This window comes from Polypterus senegalus, chromosome 3 (genome assembly GCF_016835505.1).
Source record: "Polypterus senegalus isolate Bchr_013 chromosome 3, ASM1683550v1, whole genome shotgun sequence".
Classification (NCBI taxonomy): domain Eukaryota; kingdom Metazoa; phylum Chordata; class Cladistia; order Polypteriformes; family Polypteridae; genus Polypterus; species Polypterus senegalus.
In genome coordinates, this window is record NC_053156.1 from 202,223,240 (window position 1) to 202,247,580 (window position 24,341).

The following is a 24,341-nucleotide window of genomic DNA, read 5'->3' on the forward strand; positions in this document are numbered from 1 at the left end:
TTCAAACAAGCTTGCCGGATCAATAATGTGGAGCTGGCACCCTCTTTACAACTCAACATTACCCAACATTCAAAATTAGCAGCCATTCACTTTCAAATGATTGTTTAGCTATATTATAAGCTGACAGAATGGTCAGCAACAACATATTCCACATGTCACATTTATATCAGTTTAACTTTGAATCAAACACAAAATGATGTCATTTTTTATGCCTGATTATCTATTAAAATAGTGTTGGCATGTACTGGACTAGAAATTAATAGTAAAAAACATTTCTAAAGTAACCCAGTATTTTTCAATTTTCATTTTTTCAGTATGTACAAGATACAAAATAAAAATGCTCTTATTTAAAATGTGATTCTCTATTGCATAAAATGTTAGCTCAAATCTAACCCTTAATATTGCTAAATAACTGCAAATATCTCTGAATTTTAACTAGTAAATGTTTTGTCAATGGCAAATGTCATAAATAAATGTTGCTACTGTATATGTGCCTGTACATGTCAAATCAGCACCATACCAATCTAAAATATTTCATTCTATTACATTAAGATATCCAGTGAAGAAAAATACAAATAACTGGACTAATTTTCTGTCAGGTGTAGACATTTAGTTGAGTCGTAATGTGTGTGTTATAGTTGATCTGGTAGTACAATATTGGATTATTTGCATGTTTTGTCTGTTTTGAGATTTCATTACAAAAATGAGTTTAGGCCATGAAACTCCTTTTGAGAGACTAACTCATACACTTTGTGGAAGAAAAATTATGAAAACAGACACCCCCCACTGGAATGCCATGATTTAAGCAATAAAACATAGGCAGGAGAAAGCATCAATCATTATTCTTTATCTAAATCTCGCATGAGGCAATAAGTGCATATCTTATTAGCAACATGTTACAAAGAAAATAGTGTCCTCTGCGCTTTATTTATACTATTCATTGATTAGGTCACTACTAAAAAAAAGGAATTCATTACATGATTGGTTACACCTAGTTGCTAACGGGACATGGCAAATGTTGATACCTAAAATGACCATAATTTGATTGATAGTCCTGTTTGCATGGGATGTACGTGACATTTTAAATGTATTATTCTTTTTCTTATTTTAGGAAAAGTGTGAGTTACGTCCAGATTCATCCTGTTTTTAAAAGAAAGAGGAAGAAGATCTAATTTTTTTATGATTCAGCTAAGTTCAAAACAGGAAACAGTACTATAGAAGAATGGGTATGTCATAACAGATAACATTTGCTCTTAAGGGTGGTGGGGGATGGGACAGCAGTCTGCTTGCTGCTTGTGCTGATTGACACATTTACAAAACAAAAGAAGCTAATGGAGAGGTGTGAATGAATTTAAGGTGGCCCAGGATTACAAGTTTTTTCACAGGCTTCAGGGATTCTACTGTTAACCAGATGGCAGTAACACAGGGCACCACTGCAAAATAAAAATAATAATAACTCGAAAAAAGAAAACAGAGAAAAAACATTCATTATTTCCTGGTACAAATCTGACAAGTTATACAGTATGTAGTGTCATTCATAATCTCTTACAATGCAAATAAATAAGAAAAAGACACATTAAAAAACTGAGCTTGTGGAAGTTTTTTTAAATGTTTGACGTTTATAGCTTGACATTTCTCTATTTGCAAAGCAGTCCAAGTTATTTGCATAAAGCTAGCTGCCTGTTTTGGGCCTGTGCAGGCCAAACCATCTCATGAGATTGCAGTCAGACTGTCTGATAGTGAAGGGCTTATATGTCTTTTAGAGTCCTTGCACCCTGTTTGCTATGTTTCTGTCACCTTTTTACAACATTGTTAGGTGAAACCAAGGGAACAGGATAAAATGAGGATAAAGCTCCAAGTAACTTGGTAAAATTCTTGGTAAATGTTATGTTTCAACATGGGTGCTATCCCTAGCTCATGTGTGTTGTTTGTTTATTTAATATTTTTGTTATCTTTTATTATGAATTTTGTTTTTCGTTTTATTTTGTTTTTGTTGGCTGCAATAGATTGTGCTTTGTCCTGGGGGTTATTTTTCGTACGTGGATTACTTGTTTAGCCGGATGTAATTGTTGACAATTTGGCATGATCCTGGATCTGTCGGTTTTTCGAAACTCTTGCTGGATGTGTTGTCATAGCAGCACATCTAAATCCTTAAACCTGCTCGGAGCACCATTCATGAATGAGCAATCAATTGATATCGGTGCGCAAATTAAAAGAAGAGAATTTCATATAGATATTTTTGGGATATTTTTTACAGAAGATACCGCTTTAGCCGAGGGGGAATATTGTATCTCAAAGATTTATTAGCAGCTTATATTCAAAGTCAAACTAGGCGAAGTCGGGCTCTCACAACCACACAGACAGTATGCGTTGCTTTGAGGTTTTTTGCAAGCGGCACTTTTTTATATATTGTAGGCGATGTGGAAAATCTATCTAAAAGTGCAGTTTGCCAGGCAATTCATTAAGTCTGTTTGGCTCTGAAATATTTACTTCTGTTTTCATAGTGTTTCCTGGACACCTGCGTGTGCAAACAATAAAAGAGGCGTTTCATGCCATTGCAGGTAGGTAATACACAGGCAAAAACACCCACAGTTCCATAAAGAATCTCACAATCAGCCTAACATTCTTGTTACCCAGGATTTCCAAATGAGATTGGGGCACATGGGACTGATCAGAGTGGAGTTTGATCAAACATTATTTGAAAAATGTACCTCCTCTGCTCCTCTTTAGAACCAGTGGAAGGATGCAGTGGTCACTTCATTTCAGGTAAAGGATGGTCATTGCATATATCTGTTAGTTATGACCTTCTTTTTTGGATCCCACTGAACAATTGTTCTCCACTGTAAACACGATAAGATCAGTTTTACTCTCTGGCAATTCTGAGCATTCAATATTCCTGTTAACAAAAATTCTTTATTTTTAACTCACTTTCACAAAGTTTAACATAGAAATGCAAAAAAATCGTTGTTGAATAAGCAAAAGATATTTTTTCAGGAAACGCAGGAAACGTTCTTAACGAACGTTTTGTATTAAGTACAGTAAACATGAAAAAGAACATATTTTTGAAATAATACTTCGTAGAAAAACATTAGATGACATACAAATATCTACATTAACAGTACATTTACCACTTTCCCTATCTCTATACAGCAAGTTAACTGAATCTTTTGATATAGTCAAATAGAAAAAAAATTCAATGGCACATTTTATTTTCCTCTGCGATGGGCTGGCGCCCTGCCCGGGGTTTGTTTCCTGCCTTGCGCCTTGTGTTGGCTGGGATTGGCTCCAGCAGACCCCCGTGACCCTGTAGTTAGGATATAGCGGGTTGGATAATGGATGGATGGATTTTATTTTCTAAAGGATGGATTTTATTTTCTAAAGGATGTCCAGGTCTTGCTTTTATCTGTTTATTTTTATATTGCCCAATGGGCACTGCATTCCAGTGCTGGATCACAAATAGCTTCTGCTTTTGACTTTACTTGCTCATCTTTCAGACAATTCTTTCAGCAGTATTCATGAATCTGAGTAGATTTACTCCTACAATTACCCTCACATAATGCCTTCTAAAACTCCATGTTCCTTGTTGTCACTGTTCTGGCAGGTGTTGTCTCTTTCTGTCACTCTTTTTCAGTATTTTTCTGCTTACAGATCACTGCACACCACTGAGCTCCTTAAATTAAAACAATTCTCCATAGCAGGTGACCTCACTCTGCTTCTCTTTAAGTAATTTCTCTCTTTAAGTCTTCACCAGCATCTCAACCAGTTGTGCCACAAAGCACCCTACAGTATATTAAGGTGATGCAATGTAACAGGTAACCTCCTTTCCTTGTGTTCTACCTTTATTTAACATCGTAAGACAGTTTTTTTAAGTCAGTATTCATGTCTCATTCACACAAACACTGCTTAGTCTCTTGTCTTTTGAAACTTCTCCAGTTCCGTCACTCGCATGGGGACTTCCTCTCCTCACTACTACAACCTCACATATTTTTCTTTGTTATTGGCTGTTGTGCTTAGTCCTAAAACCAGTATTCTCTTTAGTAATCTCCAATTGCCCATGAAATTTGCTTCATACCTTTCAGGTTAAAACTTATAACGTACTTCCTTGAATAACACATGCAACATTTTAAAATTGATTGTAGAGAACAATTTTAAGGACAACAAGACATTCAGCCCAACAACCTTGCCAATCCTTTCCACCTAATTTCTCCAAAATAACATCACTTTGAGTCCTGAAGTTCCCTAAAGTCCTGCTCTCATTCGCACTATTTGACAGTTTATTCTATATGTCTATTCTTCTTTGTGTGAAGAAAAACTTTATATTTCTGCAAAATTTGCTCTTTAGTTTCAAACTGTCCCACTGTTCTTGTTATGAAGTCGTTATGACCAAACATTGCTAGTACGTGAAAATAATTTTAAATGACATAATTGGACAATTGTATTGAGTCTGAGTGTTCGTATGTCAGAGTCTGTATTATTTAAAAAATGACACCACCAAAATTTTGCCGGCCTAAGCAACCACCTAGTTCATTTAAATAGTAGAGTTGGCCATAGTAATAAATAATATTATTTTACACTAAATTTCTTCTGCCAGAAATCTGCCGAAGCCTGTATGCTGTCCAGATCATTCTGTAATGATTTGTCTGATTCATTACCCACCTAGTTTCAAGTTCAAAGTTTATTGTCATGTACACAGTAAAGAAACACGTTTCCCTGTATAATGAAATTCTTTCTTTGCTGTTCACACCAAATGACAAAACCAATGTATTAAGATAAACATAAATAATAAGTAGCAGATAGATAATAAGTAATAGAGGCAGCATAAAGTATAAAAACAGAATAGAAATATAAAGTGTAATGTGCAGGTAGGTGTGTGATGGACAAGTCAAATACAGTTGTGTGAGGTAGACAGAATGAGGTGAACCATTGTTATAAACTCCAGTCAGTGATCCAGGAGTCTAATGGTCTTGAAGTTCTTTAGCCTGGAAGTCCTGTATTTCATACTTCTATACCTCCTGCCTGAGGGTAGAAGTGTGAACAGTTTGTGTTGGGGGTGGGTGGGGTCCCTGAGGATCAAGGCAGTTCTCCTGCGGACTCTGCAGTTGTAGATGCTCTGCAGAGAGGGCAGTGGGGTCCTGGTGATCTTCTCAGCAGTCTTTACCACTCTCTGCAGGCGTTTGTGGTCCATAGCAGTAGTGTTACCGTACCACAAGGTGATGCAGCTGGTCAAGATGCTCTCAACAATGCAGCTGTAAAAGTTGCTGAGGATCTTAGTCAACATACCAAACTTCCTCAGCCTCCTCAGAAAGTACAGCCACTGTTAAGCCTTCTTGACCAGCTGTATGGTGTTAAGTGTCCAAGTGAGGTCCTCACTGATGTAGACGCCCAGGTATTTAATGCTGCTCACCCTCTCCAATTCAAGCCCTCAGATGAACAGTGGCCATTGAGGTCTCCTCTCCTTCCTCATGTCCACTATCATCTCCTTCGTCTTGTATGTGTTGAGGGTGAGGTTATTGTCCTCACACCATGACACCAGACTGTCCACCTCCTTCCTGTAGGCCGCCTTATCCCCACCAGTGATGCGTCCAATCACTGTGGTGTCATCTGCGAACTTTAGGATGATGTTATCTTTGTGGGAGGCGAAACAGTCCTGGGTGAACAAGGTGTAGAGGATGGGGCTGAAGACGCATCTCTGTGGGATGCCTGAGTTTTTGATAATGATGGCTGAAATCCTATTACCAATCCTGACAGACTGGGGCCTGCCACAGAGGGAGGGGTGCAGGCCAAGTGCAGACAGTTTATGGGTGAGTTTGTGGGGGATAACCGTGTTAAAGGCTGAGCTGTAGTCAACAAAGAGCATCCTGATGTAGGAGTCTTTGTTCTCCAGATGGGAGAAGAAATAATGTACTGCGGCCATGATGGCATTTGAGGTGGACCTGTTGGGCTGGTAGGCAGGGGGTCCAGAGTGTCCGGTATGCTGCTCTGAATGTGGGCCAGCACCACTCTCTCAAAACACTTCATAATGATTGGAGTGAGTGCTACTGTCCTGTGATCATTCAGGCCGGTGGGTGGGCTTTTTTTTAGCAAGGGGGACGATGATCGTAGTCTTAAAGCATGACGGAACGATGCACTGACTGAGGAAAATGTTGAAGATGGAGCAGAGAATATCAGCCAGCTCATTGGCACATGTTTTGAGAGCCCGCCTATCTGCAATCTGTATCATCTGCAAGCTTAACCAGTTTGTCATTTATATTCTTATTCAGATCACTATATATATTAAAAGAAGCTACAGTCTGGCATTGATCCCTGAGGGACACCGTTTATAACATCACCTAACTTATAATAATGCAACTCTCATCCTAGCATTTTGTTCCTTGTGTTTAAACAATTTTTTTTTACCCATCTACACATTCTTCCCAGAAGTTCTCCTTCTTTTAGTTTGATCACTAGCCTGGAAAGTGGTATTTTAACAAAGGGATTCTGAAAATCAAAATGAACAAAATCATACGAGTAATAATAATAATTCATTACATTTATATAGCGTTTTTCTCAGTACTCAAAGCGCTATGCATCTCTCTTGTTGTGAAGTAGCATGTTGAAGTAGCATGTTGGATACACAGTTTTCTTTAATTGCCTTCTTTTGCAAGTAATTAGATATTTGTTGTTTTTTTGTAATTTGTTTTAGTGAACTATAAGTTTTCATCAATAGTTTATTTCTATATTTTTGTCAAGTACTGATACATCATGAACTTCTTATTCTGTGATATAAGTTTCAGCCAATGAAATTATTCAGCAAAAGAGTGGCAAGAAACACTACTGGAGCTCCTTTATACCGATGACAATATGCCTGCATGACGCCTTACTGTGGCTATGAGTGCCAAGTCAGAGGTTTTCCTTTCTTTCTTTTTAAACTTTTTTCTTCCTCTTTAGTAATTTTAGTGTGTAATCAGATCACAGCATGTGTGTCTATATATTAATCTGTCTATCTATTTATGCATTTATTTATTTAAAAAACTTCTGTAAAGAGCCAAATTTCCCCTTAGGGACAAGTAAAGTTCCATCTATCTATGCTGTTGTCATGATACTGCTCTGTTTCCAGGTTTATACACTTCACTGGACCATTCTATTAAGGATGAATCACACTTTATAAAAGATCATCTGAAGTTTTCTTAAAAATTAACGAAAGTCCAAATAAATTTCAGCTCTTAAACTTTGATCATCTAGTAACTTTGCAAATTTTGTTTTGCTAATTCATCTTTTCCATATAATGGACAATGTTCCCATCTCACCTGCTTTTCACAATTTGTTCTGATAATCTATCTCTGCCCCTTGATAACATCACTGCCATATTAATCATTTTCAGTTTAAAGAAAAGATCTAAACAGTCATGACACAATGACTTTGACATACATTTAAGGTTCTGTAATGTCACCCTGATGTAGAAAAGCAGCTCTCAGTCGGTCCTGCATATATGTGTGAGTAGGTCCTGCAATGGACTGGCACGTCATCCAAGTTTGGTTCCTGCCTTCCACTTGATGATGTTGGGAATCCGGAAACAATTAAGTGGGTTTGATTATGCTGGGATGGGGAAATTAACAGAGATCTTTATTATTTTTATTGTATGTAGAGCATCCTTTCACAAAGACTAAAATATTCAGAAATCTATAAAACAGGAAGATTTATTTAGCTAGATAGATTACCTTTTGTTGCTATTTTGAGGCAAGTATTTAATGACGTTTGAATTTAAAAAAAAGACACAATATTGAAATTAAAATGCAGATTTAGAGTATGTCTGAAAGCAATATGATGCACTTTTTAGTCTTTATAAAATTTCTTTCGTAGACCAGCTATGGTATTTGTGTCAGTCACTAACAACTAACCACAGTGTTTTGTATTTATCTATACAGGAAAGTTATATTGTTTTTTTTTTTTTTCTACAAATCTTAATTAACAGGATATTCTAAGGAAAACCTCGCTAGCAGATTTCCAAAAGGAATACTTACTTACATTGATATCAGGCCACGTGTGACTTTTGTAATGTAAATTGAGGCTATCCAAACCTCACTTAACCAGCTGCAGTATATTTGCAGATTAATAATGTTCAATATTTCAAGAGCTGGATGAAACACACTATGTATCCTATTTTTTTCTAAATGGCTACACAGTATCTGTGAGATCAGAATGACTAATTAAACTCTTTGTGGTTATGAAAAGTTCAGAGCAATTCATTGACTATTCGTGAAACAGCAACGAAGCATAAAGTGCACGGAGTTGCAAATAAAAGTCTGAATTGTTTTAATGACAAGCACCATTGAAAATTAAAAGTATTATGATTAATACCTTAAAAACCTGTTGAGTTAGGGAATCAATTCATTAGCTTGGAATCAGTGGGTTCAAGTGTACCAATAGTTTGTTTAAAGGATTAATTACACTGAAGCTTGAATAATTTTTTCTACTGAGTGCTTGAATTTCTTTTCAGAAGTATGCACAATAGCATTAACACAGCTCCATTTGTGGCTGTGAATCCTTTAGGAAACAGAAATATGTGACTATTATGGTGAATTGTGCCCAATACTATATATTGTACTCTGTACTAAATAAAACACATCTACAAAATATACTTGTACAACAGAACAGTCTTTCATTGCTATACTTACTACAATAATTTTCTATTAGTCTGAGTTATTTAAATTTCATTATTACCAATTCATCATAAACATTTTACAAGTTATAGTGGTTAAGACAGCATACATCATGTATCTATATGGTGTTTACTTTTATTGTATACAATATGTATTGAAGGTGTGGAAGTTGACCCGGACACAGACAGGCGGACATGTTGTTCTCAACCACCACACGTTTATTTACAATATTTATAACAATTCAATGATCACACAGACCCAAATAATGGTCACTAAGACCCAGTTGTGCACAAACCCCAAAACACTCAGTCCTGGCCACACAATGCCTTTTCTTCGGACCGCCTCCACAGCTCCATCTTGCCTCGAATGAATGGAGACGGCCCCTTTTATTCAGTACCCGGATGAGCACCAGGTGTTCCCGGCATTCCTCCCTTGGCCACGCCCCAGCGTGGCGGAAGTGCCGGCTGTCCTCGCGGCAGCTCTCCGTGTAACGTCCAAAGTCTTCCCCCCAGCACTTCCTGGTGTGGCGGAAGTGCTGGGGTAACAGGTCCCCAAGGCATTGGGGCGCCTCCTGGCGGTGACCACAGGCCCCTACAGGTTGGAGCTTCCATGCCCTGTACCCGTGGCCCCCAGAGCAACCCGGAAGGCAACCCCCACGTGATCCAGGGTCGGGCCGGGTCATGGCCCCTGGCATCCCTGACAAAGGAAACAAGTGATAATATAAGTAGTGCCTACTGCATATGTACAGTAGCATCAAAGGTCACAGTTTTTACAAAATTAAGCTGGATTTGAGGATTTGTTTTACATAGCCACAACAATTTAGTTTAATTTTAGCACAAGGAATGTGCTTTTTTTTGCCATTTGTAGAATTGTATTTTTTAAATGTAAATTTCATAATATTATATATATTAAAATTGCGGTCAATTCAGTATGCAAAACAAATCAAATGCCTTTCTTTACAGCCTCTTCATTTTCAGGTCCCCCAAGAAGCAGGGCCACCTGCCAGTCACCACCAGGAACTGCCCTCTGCCCTATAAACCTGGAAGCTCTTCCACCGTTCCTGGCGGTTCATTTCAAATGCGTTTGGGCATTTTGGTGAGTTTCTGTGCTTCTGATATTTCTCAATGTTTGACTTTCTGCCCTGTGTTTTGACCTGTCATTTTTGGTACTATGTTTGCTGGGGATTGTCTTATTGTCTTGGCAAATCCTTTTGTACTCTGTAGAGCTTCACTGTTTGACAGAGTATTTTTGTGGAAATAAAACATTTTTATTTCTATAGTATTCTGTGTTTACCCTTGTTACTAGCCAGGGTTGATATGTTTTTCCTCTAATGGGCATTATTGAAAGTGCTTTTTAGGACTTACATACTTTGTGATGCCTAAGTCACAACAGACTGTTTGTTAGGCATGAAGAAAGACCAGTCTTGAAAAAGGACAGAAAGGAAAAAGTTGAAAAATCAACCAGGATATGAGATATTATCTGAAAGATACAGAAAACATGAAGGCATTGCTCTAAAAACACTGATGTTCGGATGGATGTTAACTGGAATCTAACCATTACATTTTGTACAAGTCACTGAAAAGCCAATATCTGCCTTTTAACATATATATGTTTTGGATGAAAGGAAGCCTTCATAAGCAGTTTCTTAATTCAAATAATATCCAGTAGGTCTTAGCAGTACAAAACTTATTTTATTTATTCAAAAAATACACTGCTCAAGAAAATTAAGGAACACTTAAATCACACATTGGATCTCGATGAATGAAAATATTCAAGTAGAAAATTTTTACTGAGTAACTGTATAATTCATTGAGAACAAAATGATATAACAATGGTCAATGGAAACAAAAATCACTAACCATAGAGGGCTGGATTCAATATCAGATCACAGGCTGATCCAGCTTGCATGAATTGCAACTCATAATGTGACTAAATAGTGTTTATGGCACCCCATCTGCCTATATGTACTTCCGATAACATCTAGGTAAGCTCCTGATGAGATGGTGTTGATGATGTCCTGGAGGATCTGCTCCTAGACCTGGATCAGGGCATCAGTGAGCTCCTGGACAGCCTGTGGTGCAACTTAGCGACATTTAATGCACTGATACATAACATCCCAGAGGTTTTCAAATGGATTTGGATCTGGAGAATGCGTGGACCAGTCAAGGGCATGAATGCCTTCGTCATCCTGGAAGTGCCTACACACTCTGGCTACATGAGGCCAGGCACTGCCTTGCACCAAGAGGAACCCAGGGCCCACTTCACCAGCGTAAGGTCTGACAATAGCTCTGAGGATATCATTTTGATACTTAACAGGGTACCATTACCTAGCACATGGAGGTCAGTGCGACCCTCCAAGAATATGCTTCCCCAGACCATCACTGAACCACCACCAAACCAGTCATTCTGGATGATGTTGCTGGCCGCATAATGTTCACCATGGGGTCTCCAGACTCTTTCACATCTGTCGCACTTACTTAATCTAATCTGTGAATAGAACAGGGTGCCAGTGGCAGAGCTGCCAATTGTGTATTCTCTGGTGAATGCCAAACAAGCTGCTTGGTGCTGGGCAGTGAGCATAGGTCCCACTATAGGATGTCAGGCCCTCATGCCACCCTCATGAAGTCTGCTTCTGACAGTTTGGTCAGAAACCTGCACACCAGTAGCCCGATGGAAGTGGTCTTGTATGGCTCTGGCAGTGCTCCTCCTGTTCCTCTTCACACAAAGGAGCAGATACCGTATGCTACTGAGAGACACAGCCATCATGGAGAAGTAGAACTACTTATGCAAACTAAATAGGCTGCAGTTAATTGAAGCTTAATTGCCTTGGTGTTAGAATGTGATGTTTAAGTGTTCCCTTAATTTCTTTGAGCAGTGTAGATGGGAAAGGTGTGTGAAGGAAGGAATCACACAAAATTGAAAACCAAGGAAAAATACAAATTTTACACCTGTCTGGGATTACCTGAAGAGTAATTTTATTCTGTCTGTTAGCTGGAAGTCTGTCATCTTCCACCTTTGTACTAAGCTGTCACAATCTCTGACTTTCATGAATTATTTTTGCCCCGTCTGAGTTTATTGCAGACAATCCAAATATCAGATGCTTTCATAATCAAGGATTCAGACCATTTGTTCAGATATTATCTATCTGGCATATTTAAAAACTTAATATTTTGTTCACATTTTGTTTTCCTAAAGAATAACTCTATTTTAGAGCTTTTGTTTTGTTGTCTCCCTGGCATGAATTTCTAAAATGCTCCATAACATACTCATTAATGACATTATCCAAGGTTTAAGATCATCATACACAATGGGTTTGGCACTCCATCATGTTATTTCCTGAGTTTGAATATTGGCCCGTTTTCTAACTACAATTCTATTGGTCATTTTTCTTTTTTTTTTTTACTGTTTTAAATACGTCAGTACACTTTCCAACACCACTTATACTTTTCTCTCAACAGAACTCTTGCCAATACCATACTCCCAACTCTAAGCTCAACTTTTTGACAATGACTTTACGTTTTTTTTAAGAACTACTTTGAAAAATACAGCAGAAGCAACTTGTCTACTGTAACTTGTCAGATAAGAACTAGCTCTTGGGATACCCTCCTAGTATGCCAACTCGATCAACTCCAGCTCTCTCTTAAAGGTAAAGGTAAACCCCAAGTCACATGTCCGCTATATAATTTAACAAGGAGATGTATATAAGCTATTGCAAATCTACCTGCTCATAAATCTCGCAAATGTGATAGGATTCAAAAACAAAAGTCAGGCCTGCATTACTACACAGGTCATATGTGTGCAGTAGTTAGGCCTTAGCACTCCAAAGCAGTGTAACCCCAAACTCTAGATGTGGGCTCACAGCCTGTGCAGGTCCAATAGTTGAGCAAAGGCTTCAAAATAATAATAAAAAAAAAACCTACAATGGCTGAAAGGGAAAATTACACAAAGTACTGACTCATGAAAGCATAACAAGGTTCCTCAAATTATATAAAGATTACTTACAATTCAATTATATTTTCCAAAAATCGAACACATACAGGAATAAAAAGAAAACAAAATGATTGAAAGTGAAAAAACTGAACACAAAGTCCAAAACCAGCAAATTATAATGAAAGACAGAAATCAAAAAGCCAGGAAATCTGATAACAAATGCAAAAGTTAAAAGCCAAAAAACAGGAGATAAACTCAATTTCAAATTAGCTATTTCAAGTGCTGCTGGCACTTAAATAGCTCTAGGGGTCATCTCTTACCTGCAGCGTCAGAGTACCCTGTACCCCCCTTCAGGTTCCATTAAAAAAAAGTAAATAAGAAACATAGACAAAACAAAACTAACATCTATACTAATAAAAGGCAAAGCCCTCACTGACTGACTGACTGACTGACTGACTGACTCACTCACTCACTCACTCACTCACTCACTCACTCACTCACTCACCACTAATTCTCCAACTTCCCGTGTAGGTAGAAGGCTGAAATTTGACAGGCTCATTCCTTACAGCTTACTTACAAAAGTTAAGCAGGTTTCATTTGGAAATTCTACACGTAATGGTCATAACGGTCAACAACGTCCGCCATGTTGAACCTTCTTATTTATGGCCCCATTTTCATGAAATTTGGTAGGCGGCTTCCCTGCACTAACCGAAACCAATGTACGTACTTATTCCGGTGGTATGATGCCACTGTAAGCCGCCATATTGAACTTTCCAACATCACTAATTCTCCAACTTCCCATGTAGGTAGAAGGCTGAAATTTGGCAGGCTCATTCTTACAGCTTACTTACAAAAGTTAAGCAGGTTTCATTTCGAAACTCTACGCGTAACGGTCAAAACGGTTGACAACGTTCGCCATGTTGAACTTTCTTATTTATGGCCCCATCTTCACGAAATTTGTTAGGTGGCTTCCCTGCGCTAACCAAAACTGATGTACGTACTTATTTCGGTGGTATGACGCCACTGTCGGCCACCATATTGAACCTTTCATTGGTCTTTGTTACTTATGGGCCCATCTTCAAGAAATTTGGTACGCGAGTTAGCAACGCTAACTGAATCCTACTTACGCATATATACGTCCATAGCCAGCAGCTCGGTCACAGTGTGAGGCGGTGTTGGGTCCCCCATCCCAACGCCTCCCACGTTGCTGGCTGCCTGACTATATAAGACCGTCCATCGTTCCAGTCTCTACATTCCCTTCCTTGCTTCACCACGGGATTCACGTCTCCCTGCTGATAACTACAGCCTTTTAATTTAATCCACAGCTTCTCTGGTGTTTTATTGTTCATTTATTACGATTATAGTTATTGTGTGGGCTGAACTCACAATGTGGTATACAAAGAGATCCTTAACAAATAATTATTGGTATATTTCCCCTCAGTTTAAAAAGGTTTAATTTTCTTCTTAATAAAAATTTTAAGGCAGTACTTCACCACTGCGAAGTGTGGGTATTTTGCTAGTCTTATATAAACACAATAATACATAAACAAAATAATCACTAATATATAAAACGGAAAATATAAACAAAATGTATGATATTTTCAAATTAATTATTTGAATTATTTGAAAATAACAAAAACATTAAAAATGCAGTGAAAACAGGAGTAAGGCAGGAATGAGACCCTGATTGTACTATAACACAAACTCCAGAGATTCTCTGTTACCATTTATTTTACAAGGAGTGAACCTGATGTTCTTGCCTTTGTCTGACAGCATCCTTCAAATACTGATGATTCCATAAGTAACTACTTCCAAGGTTTTCACTACCACTCACTGGGGGTAACCACTCTATTGTCCTGGCTCTCAGGCTCACAAAACTAAAAACTACAGACTCTGCCTCCAGAAGTAAGCCTAAATTGCTCCACAGAACAAAACATCTGCCTTATCCAAATTTACAAGGGATAAACTTTAAATATCAAAAATACAAACATTGGAGAGAATAAAAGAAATGTAAAACCTCTGGCCACAAAACCAACAAAGAGGTATTTTGTATAATAAAGATTTAAAGGGCGAGCAAGAACTAAAGTGTTACTGAATTTGAAAAAGAATATCTAAAAGGCAAGCCAAAACAAACTAAGCCACTCTATAATCTAAAGAACATTACCTTTAAATGGTAGCAAGAGGTTCAGATGCCAGTGAATCCAATAATAATTGCCAAAAATCCAAAATCAAACAGTGCCAAAGTGTCCAATGAATGGGCTACTCAATCGTAAATAGCACTGAAGATGACTCACCAGCTGCAGCATCAGGTGGCCCTACCCTCCAAGGCTCAGTGTGCTAGACACAAAGAACATATTTTAAAAATAAGACACCACATTTAGCCTCACACTGTACATAAACACAAAAAAATAAATAAAATATTCATTAATACATTTAACAGAAAAGAGAAAAAACAAATTTAGTATTACTTACAAAATAATTAATAGAATATAACAAAAAGATGAAACAAAAATAACACACAATTCACCTATGAATGAAACCCTGGCTACAACACAACTTTTATGCTCCTACCATTGACACCTTGTCAGAGCAACCTGTTCTTACACTAGGACGATTTAAGACCTGGTCCCTATAAAATATAAACAACTTTTTTCACTCCAACTGAAATTATATTTAGCGTAAGTTCCATCTAATTTCTTTTACCAGCTACAATGCCTCTAGAGAGTGATTATAAATTGAATAAGAGGCACTCTGTACAAAGTGGTCTTAATTAAATCACTCAAAGTACTAGCATACCAGAGTCTCAAAGCAAAGAGTACACATACCTAATATTAACAGCTAAAAATTGCTTCAAAAATGATTTTCACAACAATTATATATTATTGTTTGGTATATTAAGGTAAGTTCTGACCAAAACTATGCTGCTGCCCAGTAGTGTCCATTTTAAAATTGTCATTTACGTGGATTCAAGTCATTTCAACCTCAAGATGCCCTCTGCTGGTGAACATTGATGAAGCACAATATAAGGTGGGAGCCATCCTGATGAATGTGATAGACAAAAAATATTACAGAGACAGTTATTGCAAGTTTTGTTATTCTTACTGAGAAAAATTTAGCATGCTGTCTTTATGCGCAACCACAAAAATAGTAACAATGCCATTAAACATGTTGGTAAGGAATACTTTTGAAGCAATAGCTAAACCAAAAGGCATCAAGAGGTCCTTGTACTGAATTCATTAATGTCACAACTTCAAAAAACATGATTGTCTAACTTTCTGAAGAAGTGGTGTAATAAAGACAAAAACGATAGATACAAATTAATATGTGAGAAACACAATAGCAGAGTATATAGTGTTGTTACCTCATGGATTCACTGTACTGTGTAGAAATTCTAATTGAGTTGGCATCCATGTAGAGTTTTCAAATTCTCCCCATGATTTCCTCCCACGTCCCCAAAGGTGTGCAGGTCAGTTTAATTAGTGTATTTCCTCGGGCTCAATGTGGGTGTAAAAATGAGTATGTGATCGGGCACTGTGATGGACTGGTGCCCTGTCCCTGGCTGTTTTCTCAGAATACAGAAACAAATTGAGAAAACTTTATTTTCAACCAAGAAAAACTCAGCCCTGACAGCAATAAAAAAGTTGAGTAGGTAAAGCTCAAAACTGTGAATGCAAAAATAACCAAGCACAAAATTAAAGGGAAAGACCAAAAGTGTGTGTCTTGAAAACAAACCCAAAGTCAAAAATCTAAACAAAGCTATCAAAGTGTTTTTTTAACTACATCACTTTTTATTTTGTTTAATCATACTGATGAGAAAGAGGTAGCAAATCACAGTTTAAAGTAAGAGAGTAAGCTGAGATCATTCTGAATCCAAGATCTTTTATCATTCGCTTTATCAGTCAAATCTGCATCAGCAAGCTCCAACTATCCTAAGGGAAACTGTAGGATAGACTGCTAGGCTTAATATCGGAACTCTTAATATCAGCTTCTTTTTCAGTGGTCCTCTCTTTGATATGAAGTCTTCACACTTTATCTGATAAAATAATCAATCACAGACCAAGTCACATTCAGCCACAGCTCTAAGAGGTTCGAGCTGGACACCCAAGTTCGAACAAAAGACCATAACTCAAGGATTAGTAACATTGATGGACAGATCTTTGAACCAGTGGTCCGCCGAAAGGATGGGTTTATGTGCATCTAAGAAACTAATGGCAAGACCTCCATTCTTTCCTTTAAAAACCTCAAAGACACCCTAACTCATGGATCTTCTCGTTAAGTTTACAGCTCCTAACCTGGTTATAAATTTGGCTATGCATAGCCAGAATCCATAGCTTATAGAGTGTGGCCATAACAGAGGTTGAGGCTTGGCTGGAAGAGTGGAAGACATGTTTATATTGGAATTCATCAAGGGTGCCATTAGTCCAAACCTTGCTGTGGTATAGCAAATGCACAACCCAAGAGAGACCATATACAAAAAGCCATGTGTTTGTCTAATGACCAAGGTGAAAAAAGAGGCAAGCTCCTAAAATGAAAGAATTAAAGCATGATGTTGACTGTTCCTCGTGTCTGGAGAAAGCTGACCAGCAACACTTACACCAGAACTAAAAGTACACCCACTTTGATTCCGAGAACTAATAATTGTAACTTTAAAGTTAGGAGAAAGCCAGTTAATGTATTGGTGTTACGTTAACTGAAAGATAGTAGTCTTTGTGAAGGATATGTTCTCGAAAATTTGGAAGTCTTCCTAAATCCAATAGAAAGAGCACTGCAGCAGCAGCTCACATATATAGAAACTTTGTTGGGGGGGTGTTGATTAAGCCCGTGCAGAGACTAACCATGAGTAAATCAATGCCACCTTCAGGCAACAGAAGCTTCATAACCAGCTAAAGATCCTATCCATCTTAACCGTATACATTGAAAGATTTCATATATTTTGAGCCTTTTTCTGTAGGAGAGAAAGTTTCCTTAAACTTTAATTTTATATGTTGTGTTATTTTTTATTGTCTTTTACCTGTGAATATCTATTTTCATATATATATACCAATATATACTTCTGTTATTCTTAAATTATAAATAAATTGTATTATGTATATCTACACATACTATTTACTTGCATAAATCCATAATCTGTTATTCTTATGTCATAAATGAATGGTATTAGTTTGTTTATTTCAACAGGTGTGTCTGGGTTATTGGTGAAAGTAAATCTATGGCCATTGTGGTCTAAATTTAACATCTTATTAAAGAAAGAAACATCCTCTAACAGGACAAATCAGTAATCAGGCAGGTGAAAAGCTGTTCACTGTATCTTTTATTTACTCCTCAGCAAAATGCCTTGGAGGGAGCATTCTTCAGAAGCAGCTTATTACAGCCTGATCAGAATGGTCAGAGAAACAAAGAATAGAGGTTCATTTTATAAACTGCTTAATTTACATGCAGTGTCAATCAATGCATACATTTTGCTCTGGTTGGTTTGTTGGTTTACACCCAAATGATTTATAAAAAAACAAAAGTCTATCATATTATATTCTAGTTCTTTTTATACCTTTTGAGATGACCTACCATCCTTGAAATTTCTGTGCATATAACAATTGTCCATTCTTATTGTTTATAGAACATCTGCTGATTTCTTTGTCATTTCTTAGTCATCCTTCAGTACATTTTGTATATTACATCAACCTGTCTTCTGGTACATTGTTTATTTACTTGACCATCTCAGTATTTTTCCTAAACCAATTCTTATATTTCAAAGTACATTTTGTTGTTAACTTGATTTTTATCTCATTTCCAACATTTATTAACCCTGTATGCTATTTCTTAAAAATGAATGCTATGTTACCCTTAAATTATTCTTCTGCAACATGTTGAACAACAGCAGAGAAAGTGAAAAGTGTTGATGTAGACCAGTGCTTTTCAACCAACGTGCCGCAGCACAGTAGTGCAACATGAGAGCTATCCAGGTGTGCTATGGAAGCAATAAAGTAGCACACCTGTGTCTGGACCTGAGAAAGACAAACTCCTCAGGTGGTCGAGACTTGTCTGAAGAGGACAAAACTACCTGTAGAAGATGACATAAAAGCAGCTCCATGATTGCCATGTTGCAGACACAGCAGTTTGGATGTGTCTCCTGGCTGCTAGAGTCTATCTGCCTGGGTCTGTGGTCACCAGCAAGTATCACAGGGCCAGTGAGCATATGAGTTACCCCTGAGGCAGAGGGGGTGGACAAAGGAATATACACTCACCTAAAGGATTATTAGGAACACCATATTAATACGGTGTTTCTGACCCCCTTTCGCCTTCAGAACTGCCTTAATTCTACGTGGCATTGATTCAACAAGGTGCTGAAAGCATTCTTTAGAAATGTTGGCCCATATTGATAGGATAGCATCTTGCAGTTGATGGAGATTTGTGGGATGCACATCCAGGGCACAAAGCTCCCATTCCACCACATCCCAAAGATGCTCTATTGGGTTGAGATCCGGTGACTGTGGGGGCCATTTTAGTACAGTGAACTCATTGTCATGTTCAAGAAACCAATTTGAAATGATTCGAGCTTTGTGACATGGTGCATTATCCCGCTGGAAGTAGCCATCAGAGGATGGGTACATGGTGGTCATGAAGGGATGGACATTGTCAGAAACAATGCTCAGGTAGCCCATGGCATTTAAACAATGCCCAATTGGCACTAAGGGGCCTAAAGTGTGCCAAGAAAACATCCCCCACACCATTACACCACCACCACCAGCCTGCACAAAGGCATGATGGATCCATGTTCTCATTCTGTTTACACCAAATTCTGACTCTACCATTTGAATGTCTCAACAGAAATCAAGACTCATCAGACCAGGCAACATTTTTCCAGTCTTCAGCTGTCCAATTTTGGTGAGCTTGTGCAAATTGTAGCCTCTTTTTCTTATTTGTAGTGGAGATGAGTGGTACCTGGTGGTGTCTTCTGCTGTTGTAGCCCATCCGCCTCAAGGTTGTGCATGTTGTGGCTTCACAAATGCTTTGCTGCATACCTCGGTTGTAACGAGTGGTTATTTCAGTCAAAGTTGCTCTTCTATCAGCTTGAATCAGTCGGCCCATTCTCCTCTGACCTCTAGCATCAACAAGGCATTTTCGCCCACAGGACTGCCGCATACTGGATGTTTTTCCCTTTTCACACCATTCTCTGTAAACCCTAGAAATGGTTAAGGGTGAAAATCCCAGTAACTGAGCAGATTGTGAAATACTCAGAACAGCCCGTCTGGCACCAACAACCATGCCACGCTCAAAATTGCTTAAATCACCTTTCTTTCCCATTCTGACATTCAGTTTGGAGTTCAGGAGATTGTCTAGACCAGGACCACACCCCTAAATGCATTGAAGCAACTGCCATGTGATTGGTTGATTAGATAATTGCATTAATGAGAAATTGAACAGGTGTTCCTAATAATCCTTTAGGTGAGTGTAGATACCACCAAAGTACTCACTAAGTGGGATGTCTGTGAACACTGATCTTAGAGATGCTTTGTTTACCAGCTTCTCTGGTAGTCCCTTCCCTTCCAACAGTTTAGTATGTGTATGAGATTTATTGTTTTTGTGGTTAGAAGAATAGTTGAGTTGCCTTGAGATATTAATTAAGTAATTGAGTAACACCACTTCCTATAAAACTTTGGAGGAAATCAGCTTCTAGATGATTTGATTAGTCTTTACAATGAATTTGCATGTCAGGATCACTGGCGACCTCCACCAGAATTTCCTCTGGTTTTGCCCTGCCAGGTCATAGATCACCATATTTCAAGTCCTATTACATATGCTCTGCTCCAACTCCCAGATGGCATAAGTGAGATGGGCCACCAGTGCAACTAAGTTGTGGATGGGGCCCCGAATCCTGCCTTAGTGAGCCATTTGGATGACTGGTGCCACACGCTTCACTTTCATTATTGCAGTTGCAGTCCATAAATGTGACATGCCATCTATTTAAACTTGTTGAGAGATGTTTTGAAATGTACTGTAAATCTGGCATTGCCTTTAAGCTTTAATATGATCCACCCTCATTTCCAAAGTGATTGCATTTCAGCAATTCTTAACTACATTTCACAGCTTTTCCGATTAAGACAAATCTACTCGTAACTAAATAACGTTTCTTTTTCTTTTGCTACAGAAATGTAGTATCGCTTTGAAGGGTGGAATTATTCATCTGGTATCTTCAATTAATTTTTTAAGCAAGAAATGGTCTAAATAGTCAAAATAGTACATAATGAATAAATCATTCAATAAGTTCACAGTGTAAATAGGAAAAAACATGTGAAAACATGGACAAATTACTTCAACAAAAACCAGCTGGAGTCAGGAGTTGGCAAACTTGGAGTCAAATCAATGAAAAAAGAATAGAGGTGTGGTTTAGAGCTGCTTTGACCTATAAAAAAAGATTCACACATTTTACATTTTCTGTTCACAAGAAGCATTGGATGATTTAAATCATAACCCTCAAAAAGATTTCAGAAGATGTACAATCAAGAATTGTTTATTTGAATAAAGCTGGAAAGCTTTACAAACTAATTTTAAACAGTTTAGATATTCATTAGTCTACAGTTAGATACAATGATTATAAATGGAAAAGATTTAGTATTGTGGCTAATGTCCCTAGATGCGGGCACACAGCACAGATGACTTATAAGGTACAATACAAAAGGAATTAAACAAAATCCTAGAGTAACAGTTAAAGAAGTGAAAAAATCATTGGAAAGGTTAACACCTCTGTTCATGAGTATACCATACGCAAAACATTGAACAGGTGTGATGTTCATAGTAGGACACCAAGGAAGAAGTTGTTTCTCTCCAAAAAAACAAGTTAAAATCGGTTAAAACTAACTTGACACTCCACAGCATTACTATGTAAATATTTTGTGGACTGCTGAAACTAAAATTGAATTGTTCAGGAAGAATACAGAGCTGTACAAATGGCACAAAAAGAGCACAGCATATCAACCTGGAAATATCACTCCAAAGGTGAAGTATGGTGGAAGGAGCATCATGACTTGGGGTTGCTTTGCTGGCTCAGCAACCAAACACTGTCATCATCGAAGAGCAAAAGAACTCCCAAGTTCATCAAGGCATCTTACAAGATAATGTCACAGTATCTGTGTGCCATCTGAAGCTCAGCAGAAGTTGGATGATACAGCAGGACAAAAACCCTAAACTTTGAAGTTAATGTACTACAAAATGGCTTATAATAAAGAAGATTCATCCTTTCGAGTGGCCCATACTGAACCCAGGCCTTAACCCAATAGAGATACTGTGGAGTGACCTCAAGTGAGTTTTTCACATCAGAAAGTCTAAGAATATGGCTGAATCCTAGTGTGTGCATGGTGTGTGGGTTTGTTTGTGTGTGTCCTACGGTGGGTTGGCACCCTGCCTGGGATTGGTTCCTACCTTGTGCCCTGTGTTGGCTGGGATTGGCTCCAGCAGACCCCCGTGACTTTGTGTTCGGATTCAGCGAGTTAGAAAATGGATGGATGAATGAAACAGTTTCATAAGGAAGACTGGTCCAAAATTCCTCCTGAACATTGTACAGGTCTGATCTGCAGCTACTGGAAGCACTTGTTTGAGGTTATTGCCACCAAAGGAGCTAATCCAAGTGCTCACTTGCTTTTTCCACAGCACACTGTGAATGTTGAATAATTGTAATTGTTTGTGTGTTATTAGCTTAAGCGTATTGTGTTTGTCTATACTTGTGACTTAGATGAAGATCAAATCACATTTTGTAAGCAGTTAATGCAGAAAGTGCAAAGGCTTTACATTATTTTACTTGCCACTGTAAATATTCCCTTTTTGCCAGCAGTTTAATTTGGCATAGTAATTGAATTTTGGTTACATTCATATAGCATTTTAGGTCCTGAAGAAGAGTCATGCTCGAAACGCATCAACAGAAGGAAGATTTCTAATGTTAAATAAATGGACACCCTGTTCACCTGCTGTGGTGAAAACTCTTATTATGTTAAAGGAACTTCTCCCTTGTTGTCAGTCTAATAGACTGTAATTACCCACAGCACCTGTATACAATATATCTCATGGTGATTTAATAGTTGCATTATGAAAGCAACTAAGCTTGCTAAGTAGATTTATTCTGTTTATTTTTATTATAGAACGCCCACAAATAATACTGCTAGCTAATGTTTAGAAAATGGAGTGCCTATTAATAAAAGCCTGTAACTTAAGAGGTGCTCATTAGATCTGGAGCTTCACTGTAAATACACACATTATGATTTTCACCAGCTTCTGATTTATTGCAAGTCTTTTGATAATTACTCTTAATGTCCACCTTTTATTGCCCCAGCTCCTTTTCACAGATAATGTGATTTACTAAAGACTTTTGATTTTTTTGCATATCATATTCTTTCTGATACTCCAATCTGCTAATGTATAGTGTTTATATTTTTGGTGGGAGGTATGAAAGTTATCTAGTGAATGATGGCATCATATTGGTAGAGGCTTAGCTAGGACAGTATTACTGCAGATTTAGGATCAACAAGTAGTTTTCTACTATTATGGATACAAAATTGGTATTTAGTAAATTGCACAGCTGTATTTTTAAACAGAACTGTCCAGAATTAATAAATAACCATAATGCATGTTATAACGTTCTAAATTCATAATGATTTATCTATTACATTTCACAAATGTGTCACTGGTGCTGACCTGTTTCTGAAAACATGAGAAAATAAGAAATTGCATTGCAATTAATGTAATGAAAGTCAATTTTTTAGAAAATGATGGGGTCTCACACAAGGAGCAGACATTCTGATAACTTGAACTTAATACATTGTGAAACACTTAATGGGACAAGCTGATCATTCAATTCATGGAAATGTCTCTCAGACAAACAAATGAAGGAGGCCACATGGTTTAAACTGCCAATGCTCATCATAGTATGTAAACTGTATTATGTTTTACTAGACCAAATCATAACAACTCAATTATGCTGCCATTATCTAAAAAAGAGGTAGACGATTAAGAATAATTTTTTCTCAAATGTATATTTACTGGTTTAAATCCATCCATTTTCCAACCCGCTGAATCCAAACACTGGGTCACAGGAGTCTGCTGGAGCCAATCCCAGCCAACACAGGGCAGGAACCAATCCTGGGCAGGGTGCCAACCCACCGCAGGATACACACAAACGGGCCAATTTAGAATCACCAATCCACCTAACCTGCATGTCTTTGGACTGTGGGAGGAAACCCACGCAGACACGGGGAGAACATGCAAACTCCACGCAGGGAGGACCCGGGAAGTGAACCCTGGTCTCCTAACTGTGAGGCAGCAGCGCTACAACTGCACCACCGTGCCGCCCTACTGGTTTAAATAATAAAGAAAAACCTCAATTACCAAGTGAAAGGAGACATACTGTGTTGCCATCTTTTCCCTCAAATGTGTAATGCTTCAAAGCCCCAGAATCCCTAGCCTAGGTTACAGGAGGATCCCAAGAATGCAGTTATTGTCACCCTACTATGTGCTGACAAGAACAATGCTGAGTGCCAAGTCCTTTGTCTTTGTATGAAAGATGCTAAAACAGCAGGATGTTGTGGTCACCTGGAGCAGTTGTCTGGACATCTGGAGAATTACAAGTGCTTATTTTTATCAGGGATCTCCTCACTCTATCAATGGACAGAGTGAGAAACTATGATTCTGTTGGTTTTATGTTGACTGAGTCAAAGCAAGCATAAAAAGTGTTAAGCACATCAGGCCAAGGAAGAATCAGTTGTTACTGCTAAACATAAGAGCTTT